The sequence below is a fragment of the Chrysochloris asiatica genome, unplaced genomic scaffold (assembly GCF_000296735.1).
Source record: "Chrysochloris asiatica unplaced genomic scaffold, ChrAsi1.0 scaffold00064, whole genome shotgun sequence".
In the NCBI taxonomy this organism is placed as follows: Eukaryota; Metazoa; Chordata; class Mammalia; order Afrosoricida; family Chrysochloridae; genus Chrysochloris; species Chrysochloris asiatica.
In genome coordinates, this window is record NW_006408582.1 from 2,035,836 (window position 1) to 2,054,550 (window position 18,715).

The following is an 18,715-nucleotide window of genomic DNA, read 5'->3' on the forward strand; positions in this document are numbered from 1 at the left end:
TATATATATATATATAGTTGTTGTTGTTAAGTGCCGTGGAGTCAGTTCCGACTCATAGCAACCCTGCACAGGGTTTCCAAGGCTGTAAATCCTTACGGGAGCAGAATGCCTCATCTTTCTCCCGCGGAACTGCTGGTAGTTTCGAACTGCTGACCTTGAGGTTCACAGCCTGATTCATAACCACTATGCTACCAGAGCTCCTTATACAGATATAAAGATATATCTATATTTTAGACATACACACACATACACATACACACACACACATGAGGATGAGTAAAAAATGATCCATACTCCAGTTATATTAAAACACCTATCCACATCCACGGTTGATGACAGCATTGAGAATGCATGTGAAATGATTCTGTTGAATAGATGAATGACAGCGGATTACGTGGCAAATCATTTGCAAATCAGCCATGGCTCTGCCAATGAGATAATCCACAACAGACTTGGGTTTCGAAAAGTTTGTATGAGATGGGTACCGAAACAACTCACAGAAGAACATAAACAGAAGCATTTGGATATCTGCAAACAAAATTTGGACCAATACTCAAAGGAAGGTAAGAGTTTCTTTAAAAAAAAAAAAAAAATCATTACCAGTGGCGAGACATGGATTCATCACTACAAGCCTGAGAGTGAATGGCAGAATATGGAATGGAAACATCCTCAATCGCAGACCAAGAAAAAGTTCCCAAGTCAATCATCGGCTAGAAATTTGATGCTTACATTTTTCTGGGATGGATTCTCAAGGGCTAATACTGAAACACTACCAGAAAAGAGGGTCAACAATCAACAGCTCTTATAACTGTGAGCTGCTAACTGAAGAGCTGAAGTCTAAACTTTGGGTTTAACGCAGAGGACTACTATCCAAGGGCATTGTGATCTTGCTAGACAATGCATGTCCACACACCTCTGCCCATACTGTTGACACCCTGCAAAAACTTTATTTTGAGGTGTTAAAGCAGCCTCTCTTGTTCCATAGGCCTTACACCTGTTTGGTGCCCTGAAAGCAGCCCTTCAAGGACAAAGATTCACCTCTGATGAAGAAGTGAAGACAGTGGTTCATTCATGGCTTGCAGCTCAGCCTAAAACACTTTTTAATAAGGTAGTACAAAAGCTAACTAACAGATGGACAAAGTGTATTGAAAAGCAAGGAAATTATGTTGAAAAATGATGTAAATTCTACAACCAGAGCATGGGTAATTTTTGATTCACCCTCGCGTGTGTGTTTGTGTACACATATATAAGCTCACATATGCCAACAGATTATGTGACTAAGGAGAGAAGGGTGCACAACAAATCATTAGTGCCTTGGAGTCCTGGAGTGACGCTGTAGGGTCAGCACTAGACTGCTAGCAAAAAGGTTAGCGGTTCAAACCCACCAGCCACTCCTTGGAAACCCTATACAGGGTCAGTTCCGATTCAATGGCACTTAACAACAACAACAGGGCCATTACATGTCTTAATTTAGCCCTGATCAAAACTTGACTCTAGCCTCTTTTCCAGGACTTTAGCTCGGGCCGTAGGATGAGTTATGACCTTCTTCTCCATCTTCCCAGAGTACCGGAGGCTCAAAATCTTTAATATCAGAAAAATATTTAATGTCAGAAAAGGCAAACCCTATGCAAATCAAATCAGTAAAAATTTATATTATATCTATAGAGAGAGATAGATAGATATAAATATAGATATTGGTTTTTAAGTTGCTGTTGAAAAGACTATGGCTCATAGCAACCCCATGTATGTTAGAATAAACTTGTACTCCGTAGAGTTTCCAATGCTGATTTTTCAGAAGTAGATTACCAGGCCTTTCTTCATCCTCTGGATGGATTCATATCATTAACCTTTCAGTTAGCAGCAAAGTGTTATAGCAGGGTATGTTGACTTTTATGATTATACAATGGCTTACCAAGTGATATAAGTTATAGTATAACTAATCAAATAACTCTAATAATTTGCAGATCATATTGATTTTTAGAAATATTTGCAATAATTTTTATATGTAAATATTTGACAGACATCTGTTAAATGATATTCTTTCCTGAACTATATTTTTGTTGTTGTAAGAAATTTATGTAACACAGCATTTGCTAACTCAGTACTATTTTCATGTACAATTCAGTGACACCAATTCCATTAACTACATTGTGTAATTATCAACAATATCTGCTGCCAGGTTTTCCATCACCATAAACAAGATACTCAATGTATCCTAAACAATTATCCCTCCTTCCCCTCCCTACTGCCTCTAGTAACCACTAACAAACTTTGATTTCTATATATTTGCCTATTCTAGATATATCAGTGAGACTATACAGTATTTGTCCTTTGTGACTGACTTATTTCAGTCAACACAGTGTTTTTCAGATTCATCCATGTTGTAGCATGAGTTAAAAGTTAATTTCTGTTTATAGATGAATAATATTCCATTGTTTGTTCCATTTTATGTTTAGCCATTCATCTGTTTATGGACAGTTTGGCTGTTTCTCCTCTTGGGCTGCTGTAAACAGTACTGCAATGAATATTGGTGTACAGGTTTGTTTGCATTCCTGCTTTCACTCTAGGAGTACACTCAGGCTGAGGATTGCTGGGTCATATGGTAGTTCTGTGTCATACTTTTTAAAACACCGACCAACTGTTCTCCATAACAGCTATTCCATTTTGCATTCTCACTTGACATGGTGGAACACTGAGACATCCTTTGGTTTAAAGAATGATATCAAGTTCTTAAAACAACTTACCCACAAGATTTGTATTTAGTAGTTGATTTTTTGCCTTAATTAAAAAAAAATTATTTTAGCATCAACAATTTAGTTTCTGGTACTTTAGTTTCAAGTCTTCTCTTGACGTCTATTGAATTTCACAATTTCACTATTAGAATTTCTTAGGCTTAATATTACTTGGAGTCCTGGTGTGGCACTGTGGGATAATACACTGGACCTCAAAGTCAGTTTAAACTACCACATCGGCAGTTCAAATTCACTAGCCACTCCTCTAAAACCCTATACAGCGTTACTATGAGTTGGAATTGACTCAACAGCACATAACAGCAACAACACAATATTACTTGGTTGTTGTTGTTGCTAGTTGCCATCTAGTTGCCTCTAACTCAAGATGACCTTAATGTATAACAGAACAAAACAAGGCCTTAGCTTGCATCATCCTCATGATCACTGGTATGAGTCCAGTGTTGTGGCTATTGTGTGGTACCTTCCAATTTAAGAGGCACATCTTCTAGCACTATACGAAGTTTTGTTGTGATCCAGAAGACTTTCATTGGCAATTTTTTTAAAAAGTACATTACTAGGTCTTTCTTCCCATTCTGCCTGTGTCTGGAAACCCCACTGAAACCTGTCCATTATGGGTGACGCTAGTTGTATTAAAATATTGATATCATAGCTTCTAACATCACAGCAACACACAAGTTACCACAGTAGGAGAAACTGACCAGTAAGTGGTAGATATTGTTTGATGTTTCTATATATTCAATAAGGAGCTCTGGCAGGGTAGTGGTTATGTGTAGGACTGTTAACCTCAAGGTCAGCGGTTCAGAACTATCAGCTGTTCCACAGGAGAAATGAGGTTTTCTGCTTCTGTAAAGATTTACCGCCTCAGAAACCCTATGCAGGGTCTCTATGGTCCGAACCAACTCCATGGCACACTACCACTACATATATTCAATATTTTATTATAAATTAATTCATAAAAATGTTTATTGATAAATGAAAAATATATATATATATATATGGCATCAACCATCCATCCCACAGCACCCTCTACTCATCTGGGTTCAGTAATTCATTGCAATGGCCGCAGAACTCAGATGTCATACTCACAGTTATAAGGATTATTAGAAAAGGTAACAGGTTACAATATAGGATGAGAAAATACTCAGGGTACAGTTCTTCCAGACAGGATAGCCTCTCCTTAGTCATGTGCACAGTCAGGCATCTCTTTGCTCTGGTAATGTTTAAAAAACAAACAAACTCTTTTAGGGCTGATGTTTAATGCCCCCAAGACACACCTCTCCACCATAAGCTGCAGCCTGAAGGCACTTGACTGTAGGTCCATGGGTCAGCAAACCTAGCTCCGCTAATAAAGTATCTGGAGGCTTCCCACTCTGTAAGGAAGTCTCCAGCCCAAAGTCACTCAGCATTACTTGCTCCATGAGCTTCTAGGAAACCCACCACTCTGGTTCATGTTCTCTGGCTCTTGCTTCTGTTGCTGCTGCTCCGCTGCTACTCCTCCGATGTGACAATTTTCTGTCCTTGGGTCAAGGAGGTTCAATGCCTTGGAGTTCAAGGGATGTGCTCTGCTCCTGACTCTTCAGTGGTAGTGAAATCCCCTTCCTGCTGCTGAGATGATTTATTTTATATCCATGCTAGAGTGTCAAGTGTTTACAGTTACAATTCACTTTGTTAACATTACCCGCTGCTTCATGTCGTCCAATCAGTATCATCTCCAAAATTTTCTCACTCAGGCTCATCAGGAAAGAGTTGTTTGGTGGGAGTTACAAAGGCTGTGGTTAGACGAGACATTAAATAATGCACTACACCATAGTGGTGGTGGTGGTTATGTGCCATGGAGTCAGTTCCGACCCATAGCGACCCTGTACAGGGTTTCTGAGGCTGTAAATCTTTACGGGAGCTGAAAGACTCTTCTTCCTCCCGCAGAGCAGCTGGTAGTTTAGAACTGCTGACCCTGAGGATGGCAGCCTGATTCATAACCACTACACTACCAAAGCTCTTTAGGTCACTTAAATCATTGGTTTAATTTTGTTAACTTACGTCCATGTTCACATGGCTTTGTAAACACCAATTAGATACTTTGCAGAATTTAGTGCATTGAAAGAACTTGAAAGTTCACTATGTTTTTAACTTTTACCATCAAATAAATGCATTTGTATACAATTTATTAGAAAAGTAATTATTTTATCATCTCACACCAGCACTAATAGCAAAGTTAAAAGAAAAACAAAAAACTAACTCGGGTGTTGAGAGATTGGGACCCTCCTACATTGCTGATGGGACTAAAATGGTTTAACCACTCTGGAAAGTGGTGTGGGGCTTCCTCAGAAAGTTACAAATCAAGGCACCTATGACCCAACAATCCCTCTACTTGGAATATATCCACATGAAATAGAGCCAGGGCACGAGTTGATATATGCACATCTACATTTGTGGCAGAAGTATTATGATAGCAGAAAGATGGAGTCATCCTAAATGCCCATCAATGGAAGAGGGGTAAGCAAACTTTGATACACACACACAATGGAATACAATACAATGTTGAAGAATAACAATGAATCTATGAAACACCTCATAACATGGATGAACCTGGAGTACATTATGCTGAGTTAAATAAGTCAATCACAAAAAGACAAATACTGTATGAGACCACTATTGTAAAGACTCAAGAAAAGGTTTTCATAGTAAAAAAAACATTCTTTGATAGTTGCCAGGGGTGGGAGGGAAGGGAGACTAATTCACTGACTAGCAGGGATGGGGGAAGTCTGGCCAGTGGACCATATAAGGCTCACAAAATCATTTGGTTTGGCTCTGCCAAGGCAACCACAGTTCCAGCCACCAAATTAGGGGTGAGTTAATTAAATGTTTGACCAAAATATAGCAGGCTTATTTTGAAGTTGATAATTTTGTATGGCCCAAGAATGATGCTATAAATTTTGACAGCAAAACAGTTTCCCCACCCTTGTTGTTAACTTGGGGATGGTGAGGGTAATGTACAAGAAGGGGGAGGGCAGTATTCAAGAAGAGGGATGTTGGCAGAAGAATGATGAGGACCATTGAAGACACAGGGAGGTATGCAAGAGCTTAAGGCAGGAGTTGTTGGTGTTAGGTGCCATTGAGTTGGTACCGAATCATAGCAACCTTATGCACAGCAGAACGAAACACTGACCGATCCCGGGCCAACTTCACTACTGTTGCCACGCTTGAGTCCATTGATGCTGCCACTTGGCCAATCCATCTCATTGGCGGTCTTCCTCTTTTTCTCTGACCCTCCACCTTACCAAACATGATATCCTTCTCCAGCAACTAGTCACTCCTGACAATATGTCCGAACTTTGAGAGACAAAGTGTGGCTATCCTGAACTCCAAGGAGCACTCTGGCTGTACTTCTTCCAACACAGATCTGTTTGTTCTTTTTTCTGCTAAGGGCTATTTGGATACTTACAACATCATTTGTGGACTATACAAATTATCAACTTAGAAATTAGCCAACTACATTTGGTCAAACATTTAATTCACCCACCCCTAGGTTAATGTGCTGGACTGCAAAGTCTGTTTGAACCACAAGGTCAGAGGTTCAAGCTCACAAGCTTCTCCTTGGAACCCCTATACAGGGTCACTATGGGTTGGAACCGACTCGACGGCACTGAACAACAACAACGTGATGACTAAGGAGCTATGGTAGAGTAGTGGTTACAAGTTGGGCTGCTAACCTCAATGTTAGCAGTTCAAAACTACCAGCAGTTCCACAGGAAAAAGATGAGGCTTTCTGCTCCTGTAAAAGATTCACAGTTTCTGAAACCCTATACAGGGTCTATATGAGTTGGAACCAACTCCATGGCACACTACCACCACCAATGTGATGACAGGAACTGCGGGTTTTTATGGCAGTGCTAAACCAAATGATTTTGTGGGCCATATACAGCCCTAGGGCCTAACATATCCCATCCCTGGCTTAAGGAGGTAGAGGTAAATAGTGATATATACACAACCTTGGAACAACAGTGTTCAGTGTGTAGATACATGGATAGAGACACAGGTTGAATGGCATAGGAGGAAGAGTGTGATACATGCATATATGTTTGAAATATATATATAAGAGTTTGAAAAACAATATTTATACATGGATAACCAAAGGGAGGAAGCAGAACAACTGTTGTTACATGGAGGGGATTGAAGTCATGAGATGAAACAAAGCCTATGATTTGTTGAATGTAAAGCTGACAGCCTTGTTTATAAACCACTAAAATCACAATTAAAAAAGAAAAAGAAAATGAATCATTTTTCTCTTAGAATTGATATGTTGTTTAAATGATATATATTTTCATTTCATTATGTCATTTTTATAGATTTTGCTTCCTTTTAATTCCTGTATGTAAATTTATACATTAAATAATTTTTATCATTTATCAAAATAATTTTTCAACTTTAGTAACTAAAATATTCTTCCTTGTAAAGCTAAAGAAACATTGAGCTCTTTTGGAATATTGCTTACTTAAGCCATATGTCTAATTTAAAAAGCTTTTTTAGACATTTAACCACTCCTATTTCACAATTTCTATGTAAGTGAATATACAAACCTTGATATGATTTCCAATCTTCTTTTGCAATACTAGTATTACAGATTGCCACTTAAAGTTACTAAATATTTTGAATGCCAACCATTTCTATTCTATTGGGAAATTTAAGCACATTAACTATAGGTTGCCTGCATTTGGAAAGGTTCTCTGTCTGATAGCAATTGTAAAAGTTTCACACTTAGCTGCAGAGTCTTAAACCATTTTAAGCCAAAACAAAAGGCCCTTTCTTCCCTAAATAGTCCAGTCAGCAAGCAAGGTTCTCACAAACATGGCAAAGGAAGTCTGTCTACATTGCTTTTGCAAACAATGCTATGATATTGGAGCAATGCCTCCTTACCTTATCCCTAGATATGCCAGTCCTGGGTTGTCTTCAGATCCTATCCTCACCTTTCCCTGTTTTGTTCTTTGAAACCATTTATTCAACTTTCCTTATTCAAATTGTCCAAATTTTGCATGCATATGAGGCTATTGAAAATACCATAGCTTGGGTCAGGAGCACCTTAGTCCCCATTTAAAGTATTTGCTCTGAAATACTTTAAAGTATTCTTGGGAAGCAGATTTGCTTAATGCATTACATGGTTTGGTTTCTTGACTATTGCTTCCATGAGTGCTGATGGTTGATCTGGGCAAAATGAAGTCTTGGACAACTTTCAACTTTTCTCCATTTATCTTGATGTTATTTATTTGTCCAGTGGTGGGGATTTTTGTGTTTTACATGGTAAGGTGCAATCCATAACAAAGTCTTTGATCTTCATCAGTAAGTCTTTTAAGTCCTATTTGCTTTCAACAAGCAAGATTGTATCATCTGCATATCCCAGATTGTTAATAATGAGTCTTCCTTGAATTCTAATGCCACATTTTTCTTAATACAATCCAGTTTCTCAAATTATTTCCCTAGCATACAGATTAAATAAGTATGGTGAAAGAATACAACCTTAGCACACACCTTTCCTAATTTTAAACCATTCACTGTCCCCTTGTGCTTTTTAAACAACTGCCTATTCATCTATGTATAAATTCCTAATGAGCACAACTAATTGTTCCTGAATACTTTTTCTCCACAAAGTTGTCCATAGCTTGTCATGATCCACACAATAAAAAGCCTTTGTGTAGCCAATAAAGCACAGGTAAACATCTTTCTGGTGTTCTCTGCTTTCAATCAAGATCCATTTGTCAGCAATAATTTCCCTCATTCCATATCCTCATGTGAATCCATCCTGAACCTCTGGCAATTCCCAGTCAATGTATTATTGCAGCTGTTTTTGAATTATTTTCAGGAAAATTTTATTTGCATGCAACACTAATAATATTATTTGGTGGTTTCCACATTCCATTGCATCATCTCTCTTTGAAATGGGCACAAATATGGATTTCCAAACAGTTGACCAGGTAGCTGTCTTCTTGGCATAGATGAGTGAGTGCCTCCAATGCCACATCAGTTTGTTGAAATATTTCAGTTTGTATTTAATCATTTTCTGGAGTCTTGTTCTGTGCCAATCCCTTCAATGTACCTTGGACTTCTTCCTTCAGTACCACTGACTCTTTTTTATATGCTACTTCTTGAAATGTTTGAACATCAACCATTTCATTTTGGTGCAATGACTCTGTGCTTTCCTTCCATCTTCTTTCGATGTTTTCTGCATCATTCAATATTTTGCCTAAAGACTCCTTTAATATTGCAAGTCAAGGCCCGAGGTTTTTCTTTAGTTCTTTCAGCTTGCGTAATGTTAAGCTTAGGAGCTCTGGTAGCGTAGTGGTTACGAATCGGGCTGCGAACCTTAAGGTCAGTGGTTCGAAACTACCAGCCGCTCCGCGGGAGAAAGATGAGGCTTTCTACTCCCGTAAAGATTTACACCCTCGGAAACCCTGTACAGGGTCGCTATGGGTCGGAACCGACTCGAAGGCACTTAACAACAACAACAATGTTAAGCTTGTTCTTCCCTTTTGGTTTTCTAACTCCAGATCTTTGCATATCTCATTATAATATTTGACTTTGCCTTCTCGAGCTGCCTTTTGAAATTTTATGTTCAGCTCTTTTACCTTTTCATTTTTTTACATTTGCTTCAGTGTCTTTTCTGACATCCATTTTGGTCTTTCTTTCCCTTCTATCTTGTCTTCTTAATGACCTTGTGGTTTCTTCCTGTATAGCATTCTTAAAGTCATCCCATTATGCTTTTGGTCATTAGTGTCTAACGTATCAAATTTGGTCTTGAGATGATCTCTAAATTCATGTGTGATATGTTAAAGGTCATATTTTGGCTCTCGTAGATTTGTTTGCATTTTTTTCAGCCTGAACTTGGACATGAACAATTGATGGTCTGTTTCACAGTCTGCCCCGGTCTTGTTTTAGCTGATGATATGGAGCTTTTCAACCGTCTCATTCCACAGACGTAGTCAATTTGATTTCTGTGTATTCCATCTGGTGAGGTACATGTGAATAGTAGTCATCTTTTATGTTGCTTAGAAAAGGTATTTGCAATTAAGAAGTCATTGGCCTTGTAAAATTCTATCACATGTTCTCCAGCATCACTTCTATCACCAAGGCCATTGTTTCCAATCTTTGCATTCCAATCACCAGTAATTATCAATACATCTTGCTTACATGTTTGTTCAATTTCAGACTAAAGAAGTTGGTAGAATTCTTCAATTTCATCATCACTGGCTTCAGTGATTGGTGCATAAATTTGAATAATAGTGTTGTCAAATGACCTTCCTTGTAGGCATATGGATATTATTTTATCACAGACAGCATTTTACTTTAAGACAGATCTTGAAATGTTCTTTTTGATGATGAATGTTACACCATTCCTCTGCAATTTGTATTCCTGGCATAGTAATCCATGTGACTGTCAAATTCAAAATGGCCAATATAGCCCATTTCAGCCCACTAATGCCAACAATATCGATGTTTATGCATTCGATTCCATTTTTTGACAACCTTAAAATATCCTAGGTTTCATGTCCATTCCATGTTCCTATTGCTGCTAACGGATGTTTACAGATCTTTTGCCTCATTTTGAGTTGTTCCCCATGAGCAAATGAAGGTCTATTTGCACCATCACGGTCACATTTACTTTGAGGAGGCAGCTGTTCCCAGTCTTATTTTGAGTGCCTTCCAAAATGAGGGGCTCATTTTCTGGCAGTATGTCTGACAATATTCTCATGCTCTTCATCATGTTCCAATATTCAACATTCTGGTGCTATCTGACAATGTTTCACTGTCATTCATAATGTTTTCAGTGACTAAATATTCAAAATATTCTGTCTCCTTCTTTCTAGTCTGTCTTAGTCTGGAAGCTCAGCTGAAACCTGTCCACTGATCTTTCCTCTTTGTTTCCAAAGGTGACCCTGCTGGTATAAAATATACAGGTGGCATAGCTTCCAGCACAATGACAACAACCAAGTCACAACATCACGACAAACTGAGAGATGAGTGGCAGTCTGTTGAAATTAGAAACATGAAATATCTTTACATTTATTTAGATCTTCTTTAGTGGTTTTCAGTAGTGTTTCCTAATCTTCATTGCTTAAATCCTTCCCTTCCTAAATGTGTTGCTAGGTACTTTATTTTTCCAATGTTATTGTAAATAGAATTATTTTCTTAATTTCATTTTCAAATGTCTAATTGAGGTTGTACAGAAACCCAACTGCTTTTTGCACACTGATCTTAGAATCTGCAACTTTGCTTTTAGCTCTGAGTGCTTTCTTGTGGATTCTTTGGGATTTTCTATATATAGGATCATGTCATCTGTAAATAGATAATATTGTACTTCTCTCTTCCTTATTTGGATACTTTTAAATTTCTTTTTCTTGTCTTACTACATTAGCTATGAGTTCCAAAACACTATTGAATAGGAATGGTGAGAGTGAGCATCCTTCCTTGTCTTATCCCCAATGGTAAAGGGAAAGCTTTTAATCATTCTCTATTGTTTACAATGCTGCCTTTTCATAATGCCATCCATCATGTTGAGGAGCTTCCCTTCTATTACTATCTTGTTGAATGTTTTTATCAAGAAAGAGTGCTGGACTTCACCAAATATCTTTTTTGTGTCAATTGAGATGATTATGTGATTGTTCTGTTAATCTGATGTCTTATGTTGATTGGTTTGCTAATATTTAGTCATCCTTGCATTCCTGGAATAAATACCACTTGGTCATGGTGTATAATTACTTTAATATGCTGGTTGAATTCTATTTGCTAGTATTTTTTGATGATTTTTTTTGTGTGTACACATTTAGTTTTATTGTAACAAAGCAATTTTTACACTTTTAATGTTTAAAGCTGAGCATACTCTTTCCTTTCCAGTGAAACAAAAAGAATTTTAAAAAAATAAACAGGAACAAAATTACAATAGAGAATGTCAATTCCAAATTAGATCTTACAGGTTCTACTGATTTCTCCTATCAAGTGGCAGAGCTCAAGTCATCATTAGAAGAGAATTTTATTGAAAAACTATCATCTTAAACTACAAGGATATCCATCAAACATCACAATTAAACATGGCAGAGGAGAAGCCATGTATCAAAACGCTCACTTAACCCATCCAAACATCTCAGACTTACCCTTTGCAGACCTGCTATAATGCCGCCCCCCCTTTTTTTAAAGATTTTTTTGTTTTGTTTTGTTTTAAACAAGAGAAAGTAGACAGATACATGTTGGTAAATGCTGACTGTACATATTCACATAGAGACACAGTGTAATCTCTGAGCCCATTATACAGAGAAAGAAGGAAAAAAGCTAGAATTCTATGCACTACTACACAAGGGCCTACCACCCTCCAGCTTCTAGCAGAGCAAAGGAAGCAGATGACTTTCTTTTTCCCCACAGAGCAGCATTGTGTTGAGTCCATAGTTTTTTTGAGACAGCAAGGGATAAAAATTTATTTGGTAACAGAAAGGGGTAGTGATTATTTTCCCACTGTATCTGCTCAGGATGGTGGTGTTATGTGCCATGGAGTCCGTTCCAACTCACAGCGACCCTGTACAGGATTTCCGAGGCTGTATATCTTTACGGGAGCAGAATGCCTCATCTTTCTCTCACGGAACAGCTGATAGTTTCCAACTGCTGACCTAGCAGTTCGCAGCCTGATTAGTAACCAACATGCTACTGCTCAGGATATCCCCCCACACACACACATAAGTTGAGAACCATGGTGTAGAGGACAGAAAAGAGACCTCAAGAACAGGGCGACTGAGCACAAGAGGGGAAAAAGAAAACAAGACTGCAGCTTGCTCTGAGTACTGAAGAAAAATTTTTAAAGGTTGGAATCCATCAGTGTTCTTATCAGTCATCTTCTCCTTCATCCTCCTCTCCTTCCTCTCCCTCATCATCATCTTCATCTTCTTCCCCTTCATCTTCATCCCCTACTTCCAAACCTCATCATCATTCAATATCTTCCAAACCTCATCATCATCATCATCATCATCTTTTTCTCTTTCCCCTTCTTCATCATCCATATCAGGAACCAAATAGTACTGCAAGGGATTTGCCAAATATCATCTTTGATAACCTCTCCTAACTCATCTGTACCTGCATCAGAATGATCTGTAAACCAGGTAAAAAGCTCTCTGGTTTTTCATGCTACCTCTTCCTGCTGACTTTATTCTGTGTTTGACTTGAGCATTTCATCAAGTCCTTTCCAGATTTCCATCTGATTTCAATTGATTTTGAGGATGGATCACGACTGCCATTCAAATGAAATTCTTTGGAGAGAATTTTATTTTCAAAGTAAGGGCTTTTGTCAAAATAAAAATCTATTCTATAATCTAATTTAATATCTTCAAATTCTGTTCACTTCAACTCTGGTCAGATAAAGCAGTGCCTCTTCATCCTCCTCCACAAGCAATGCAGACATTTATGGATACTTGACAAATGTTGTTGCCCAAAATTTTGGAATTTTGGCAGTCAATTCTGACCTCTCCTGAAAGAATGATTGGCAGAGTTTGTTATATTTCTGTTCTATTTTCGAAATCTCCTCACTGGCTTGTTAGTTAAGTCTGTCTATTCCATTCTGTACTTCATCAATATGTTCAATTGCTTCCTACTGTTCTATTTCTCCTTTTGGCAAGTTCAGAGAGGCCAACGTCTCCTGTAGCTGATGTTTCTTCATTTGAGGCAGGAGCAAAGATGAGTATTTGAGGCCCATGCTGCAAGCAGAGTCCAAGAAGCACATGAAAGAGGAGTTGCTTGCCAGGGGAAAAAGCTTCAGTGATTTTTACATCTCTATTCATCTCATAGCAACCCTATATAGGATTTCCACAGAGCGACTGACTGGTAGGTTTTAACCCCTGACCGTGTGGTAAATATCCTAATGCTTATCCTTTACCAGGACTGTAAAAAAAAAAAAAAAAAAAATGTAAGTGATGTAAAGTTAATTTTCTTGAGGTTTCTTTCTGGCTTTGGCATTAGGGTAAATGCTGGCTTGATAGAAACAGGGGAGTATCCCTTCCTCCTTTATATTTTGAAGATGAACAGAATTGGTGTCAACTCTTCTCTAAATATTTGACATAATTCCCCAGTAAAGCCATGTGGTTCAGGATTTTGTTATTGTTGGGAAGTTTTGATTGCTGATTTAATCAAGATGAATAATATTTTAATGCATTTGTTTTTGTTTTTGTTTTTTTAATGTTCAAACACATTTATTTATTCATTAACTTTGTGGTTGATGGAACATAAGATGATTTCAACAAAAAAAAATCAAGTTAACAAAAAATTGTGGTATACACGTACTTATCTCTAAAAAAACTTATTTACAAGTTGAGGAACAAAAGTATGTTTTTCATTAATATGTAGGCTTTAGGACATTATATTGTAAGGACCAAACTGATTTTACCTGATTTTGCCTACCTAGAAACTGCTTGACTAAACTCTAGTCAGGCTCAGGAAAGCATTTTAAATAGACAAGGCCTCAGTTTTTAGTTCCCTCCAGAGACAAGGTCAATCTCCATTCTGTACATTAGCCTGAACACGTACTCTAGCTCCAAGAAAATGATATATGTATAAATAGCCAGGCAGCTCAAGGCCAGAGGCCAGATGTTTTCCTTTACTCTAGCCTAAGAACAAAGACCACCAGTCCTGACCAATTAAACTGTAACATCTCATAGTTTGCCAATTGTTAACCAATCCAAAGATTGTAAAGCTGAGAAACCTGAGCTGTTTGAAAATTCTATAAAAACCCTGCAGACAATGAATTCGGGGCTCTTTCCCTATTCCGAAATGTCGGATAAGGTTAGAGACCTGGCTTGAGTTTGATTAAACAACCTTTATGTATTTGCATCGGTACACGGCTCCTGGGTGGTCTTTGGGGACCCTGAATTCTGGGCATAACAATATAGTATTATCATAATAAAGATGGCTTTCCAAATAGCTCAAGTATCCAGTGAAACATTCAGCAATATCATTTTCTTTTTTTCTTCAATCACATTCAGAAAATCTAATGAGTTTACTTGCTTGTTGAGTCTTTGCCAGTCTAATCTTTTCAGCTTTGGTGATTAACTTCTCAGGGCCTCTTTTCTTTTCTCAAGCTGATTCCATTTAGCTTGTCTGTCTACCCAAATCTTCTGCCAATACCTCTGCTCATAATCATCAGAAAGAACCTCGAGTTTCCAGTTGTATTTCTTTTTCATTTCTGTGCCTGCATCTTCATGGCATTCTGTATCTCCTTCTAGCAAGTCAACATAGACAACTTCTGAGATCGCTGCCAAAGTATCCTGAACTTGTGTCTTGGCTGGTAGGGTCACAGCACTAATGATCTTTATAATCATGCCACTCAGTCACAATTAACTTCCTGGGAGCGACATTCTTTACTGTTTGATTTTTTTTTCATTTTTCATTCTAGACTTATTAGGTTCTCCATGGTCTATTTCCATTTCTGACTCTAATTTTATTTGGGATATATATATATATTTAAAGAAGCCATGCTGGCTTTTTATAGAGCTAAATAATCCTTTTTGAAATCCACCCACTGACTCTTTGATAGTGCTGTTAATGGTATAATCTCTTCTCCCATTTTATGTCTCTCTTTATGCGTTTTCTTGTGCTTCATTTTGCTTTTAAAAGAGAGCCGTCTTTATCTCCTGTATCCTTTCCCTCTTCTGTGGAGACTTCTTTTTTTTTCTTGGGAAATTTCTTTAGCTTCCTTTCTAATAATGTGTTCTTTTTGAGCAGTTTTTTTCACTTTAGATTTGGGAGGTAGGCATTTGCATTTGTGGCATTCCTTTTCTTCCTCTTACTTCAGGTAAGTTGGCGCTTCAGTCTTTTCCCATTTTGTTCTTTTTCTTTGTGCATGGCTTTTGGGTTTCAGTTATTTCTACTTCTGACCCCTCAGATGTTGTCCTGGATCTTTTTAGTTTACAGGCATTCTCATTATTTGTGTCCATATTTGCCTCTTTGTTGTTGTTGTTGTTAAGTGCCGCCGAGTCGGTTCCGACCCATAGCGACCCTGTACAGGGTTTCCGAGGGTGTAAATCTTTACGGGAGTAGAAAGCCTCACCTTTCTCCCGCGGAGCGGCTGGTAGTTTCGAACCGCTGACCTTAAGGTTCGCAGCCCGATTCGTAACCACTACGCTACCAGAGCTCCTTATCATTATCTTCCTTCTTCATGTGACCTTTCTTATTTTCTTTTTCTTTTTCTTTTCTTAAGGTACATTTAGAGCTAGAATGGGTTTACTTTTCAATGTCTTAGGAAACATCCCATGCTTTCTTGGTGTCTCTTTTAGTGGATTGTTAAGAATCTCAATAGCTTTTGCTGCTTGCTCGTTTGTTTCAAATTCCACAAAGGCAAGTCCCTTTGGATCTCCAGTAGATTTATAACGTGGGATACTTACATATACAACCTTACCACATTTCCCAAATATTCTTTCAATCCAGCTATGATAAACATTTTTGGGAAGTAATTCCACAGACACAATCCACTCATCTTCATCCTTTGGTCTTTCACCTAGAGGTTTTTTCTTCTGATCCTGTGCCTTCTAAATCCAACTCTACAGTAGCTAAACTTTTCAATGCCCTGGTCATTAATTTTCCATCCATGATCAGTTTTTTCATTTAGTTAAATGACACAAGAAGTGATATATCAACATATCCATCTCTATATTTTCCTATCTCTTCTCCCAGAAATCTATCCTTGTGCAGACTGGCATCTCCAAATCAGAAACCTATTTGCTTAGCAATGTCATCAAGCACCTATTTAACTCAAGACCTTTCCTTTTTTTTCTAAATCTTTTTCTTTGTGCTTTCCTCTTCCATTGACTACTCTTGAATTTCATTCTCAGTCTCCATTCTCAGTTGAATTCCCCAAATACAGGGTCAAAAACTGCATTTTTCAGCCCTTGCCGTCTTTCAATCCTTTAATGCACTGTTTTTAAAAATCAAAAGTAATGCCATAAAGCCATATTATGCAAAATATCAAAAATTTTAAGTCATGGCAGGATCCAGTAGGGTCAAGATTAGGGTGAAGTGAATGAGGCAGGCTGTACAAGTGCTGGGTCAGATTCTGTCTTTGCAAAATTTTACTATTTTATTCTCTATGGCTTTTTAAAATTTGTTTATATAGTTTAAAATACTGCATTGAAAAATTCTGTATCTTGATTACTGAGTGTTGTTGGCACTTCCTTTAAGTTTTATGCCTAAGGGAAGTGCCCCACTCACCTCATCCAGTCTCAACCCTGCTCTGGAACCTTCCTCATACAAATGTAAATCATTTTCTTATTTTCTCATTAAGAGAATGATGTTTCTCTCCTACATGAGAGTGACTAATGGATTTTACCTTCCATTCCTGAAAAGGAGGCCACAAGGTGAGAATCTGAATTAGGTTGAGGACCGAGTCTAATGGACTGTTGATTTGGAATGCTGAGGTGATGGGTTGTCTGCAGAGGAATCTTTGAGAAAAAATACAAGGTGCTAAGGATAAAATGGACTATGGATATTTTTAGGTCACAACCTTATGATCTATATTAATTTTAATATAAATGAAAGAATGTCAGGAAAAAGTTGTATTCTAGAAGTACTGGTGTGGGAGTCAGAGACCTGTCTGGAGAATTAATTGCAATTCTGACAACTATGAGACCTTAGGAAAGACCCTTTTCCTCTCTGGGGCTCAGATTTTTCATGTGTCCAATGAGACTTTTACTGAACTAGAACAATCTCTAAGATACTGTGTAGTTTAAAAAGCAAGGTGCAGAATAATGAGTGTAATAGGTTACTTTTGTTTAGTTAAGGAGGGGGTAAAGATAAAAATCTAATATTTAATTTGCTTGGAATTACTTCTAAAAAGCTCTGTACAGAAGCACAAGAAACTAAAAATAAAGATTACCTAGGGGAGGTGTGGGAACTGGGCAGATGGAGAGTGAGGGCTGGTGTGACACTTGCTACTGTATCCTTTATGAGAATTTCTAATTCTATATAATCAGGTCTTAGAAATTCCCAGCTGCTTGTGGAAAGCAGGAAAGTCCCCTTTCAAAGGCCACATGACCCTCTCAGAATGCTATCTCGTTCTTGCAGGGTTTGCCTTGACCTGCCATTAACCAATGGCTTGTTTTCTGTTTTATCTTACTTGAAACCTAGCAGAGACTTCAAACCATCCTAGTAGAGAATTTTCCCCTGGAAAAAGCACCAGGAACTTGAGAGTGGACCCGTGGGTGACATTTACAGGGTCAGCTGTGAGCATTCTTTCTGAGGGTGAATCTTCCTGCTTGATGTTCATCATCTTCAGGGACATTCTCTAATCTGATGACCCAACACTGGCAATCCCTGGATCTGCCAAACTCCTCTTTGAGTAATAGGAAAATTAATTTAGAGTGGAGAGGGAGAAAGGAGAAGTTGATGGTGAAGAGAGAGATCTGAATGCCTTTCATCTTTATGTCTAAGTAACTCTAAGTAACTGCCTCCTTTATCTCTCCTCAGGAGAGTTAACTGTGCCCCTGAGTCCATTCTTTCCCCATCCCTCTTCTCTGAGATCTGACCCTCCTAGTCATTTGCTTCCCGCCCCCTTCCAGAGCTCTCCCCATTAGCACCACTATCACATTCTTCCAACAGCATGCTCTCTACAGTCACATGCACCTGGGTTTGAACTCTGGCTTTGCAGGTTTCTTGCTGTGTGGCCCTAACCAAACGCAGCAACAACAAAAACAATGCAGTTGCCAGTTATGACTCAAGAGAATTGTTTTGGCTGTAATCTTTTTGGAAGCAGATCTCTAGCACTTTCTTGCACAGTACTGCTGAGTGGGTTGTTGTTGTTAAGTGCCATCAAGTCAGTTCTGACTCATAGCGCTGCTCTATAGGGTTTCCAAGAACCAACCAGTGAGTTTGAACCACCAACCTTGTTGTTCAAACCTACCTTTTGGTCTAGTGCTTATTCTACAGTGCCACACCAGTGCAAATCATTC

General features: G+C 38.2%; 2 pseudogenes; both read right to left on the bottom strand.

Annotated features, from left to right (window-relative positions):
• Positions 1-12,614: 12,614 nt before the first annotated feature.
• Positions 12,615-13,476, bottom strand: LOC102839845 (annotated as a pseudogene).
• A 1,268-nt stretch (positions 13,477-14,744) lies between these two features.
• Positions 14,745-16,610, bottom strand: LOC102840219 (annotated as a pseudogene).
• Between the last annotated feature and the right edge of the window lie 2,105 nt (positions 16,611-18,715).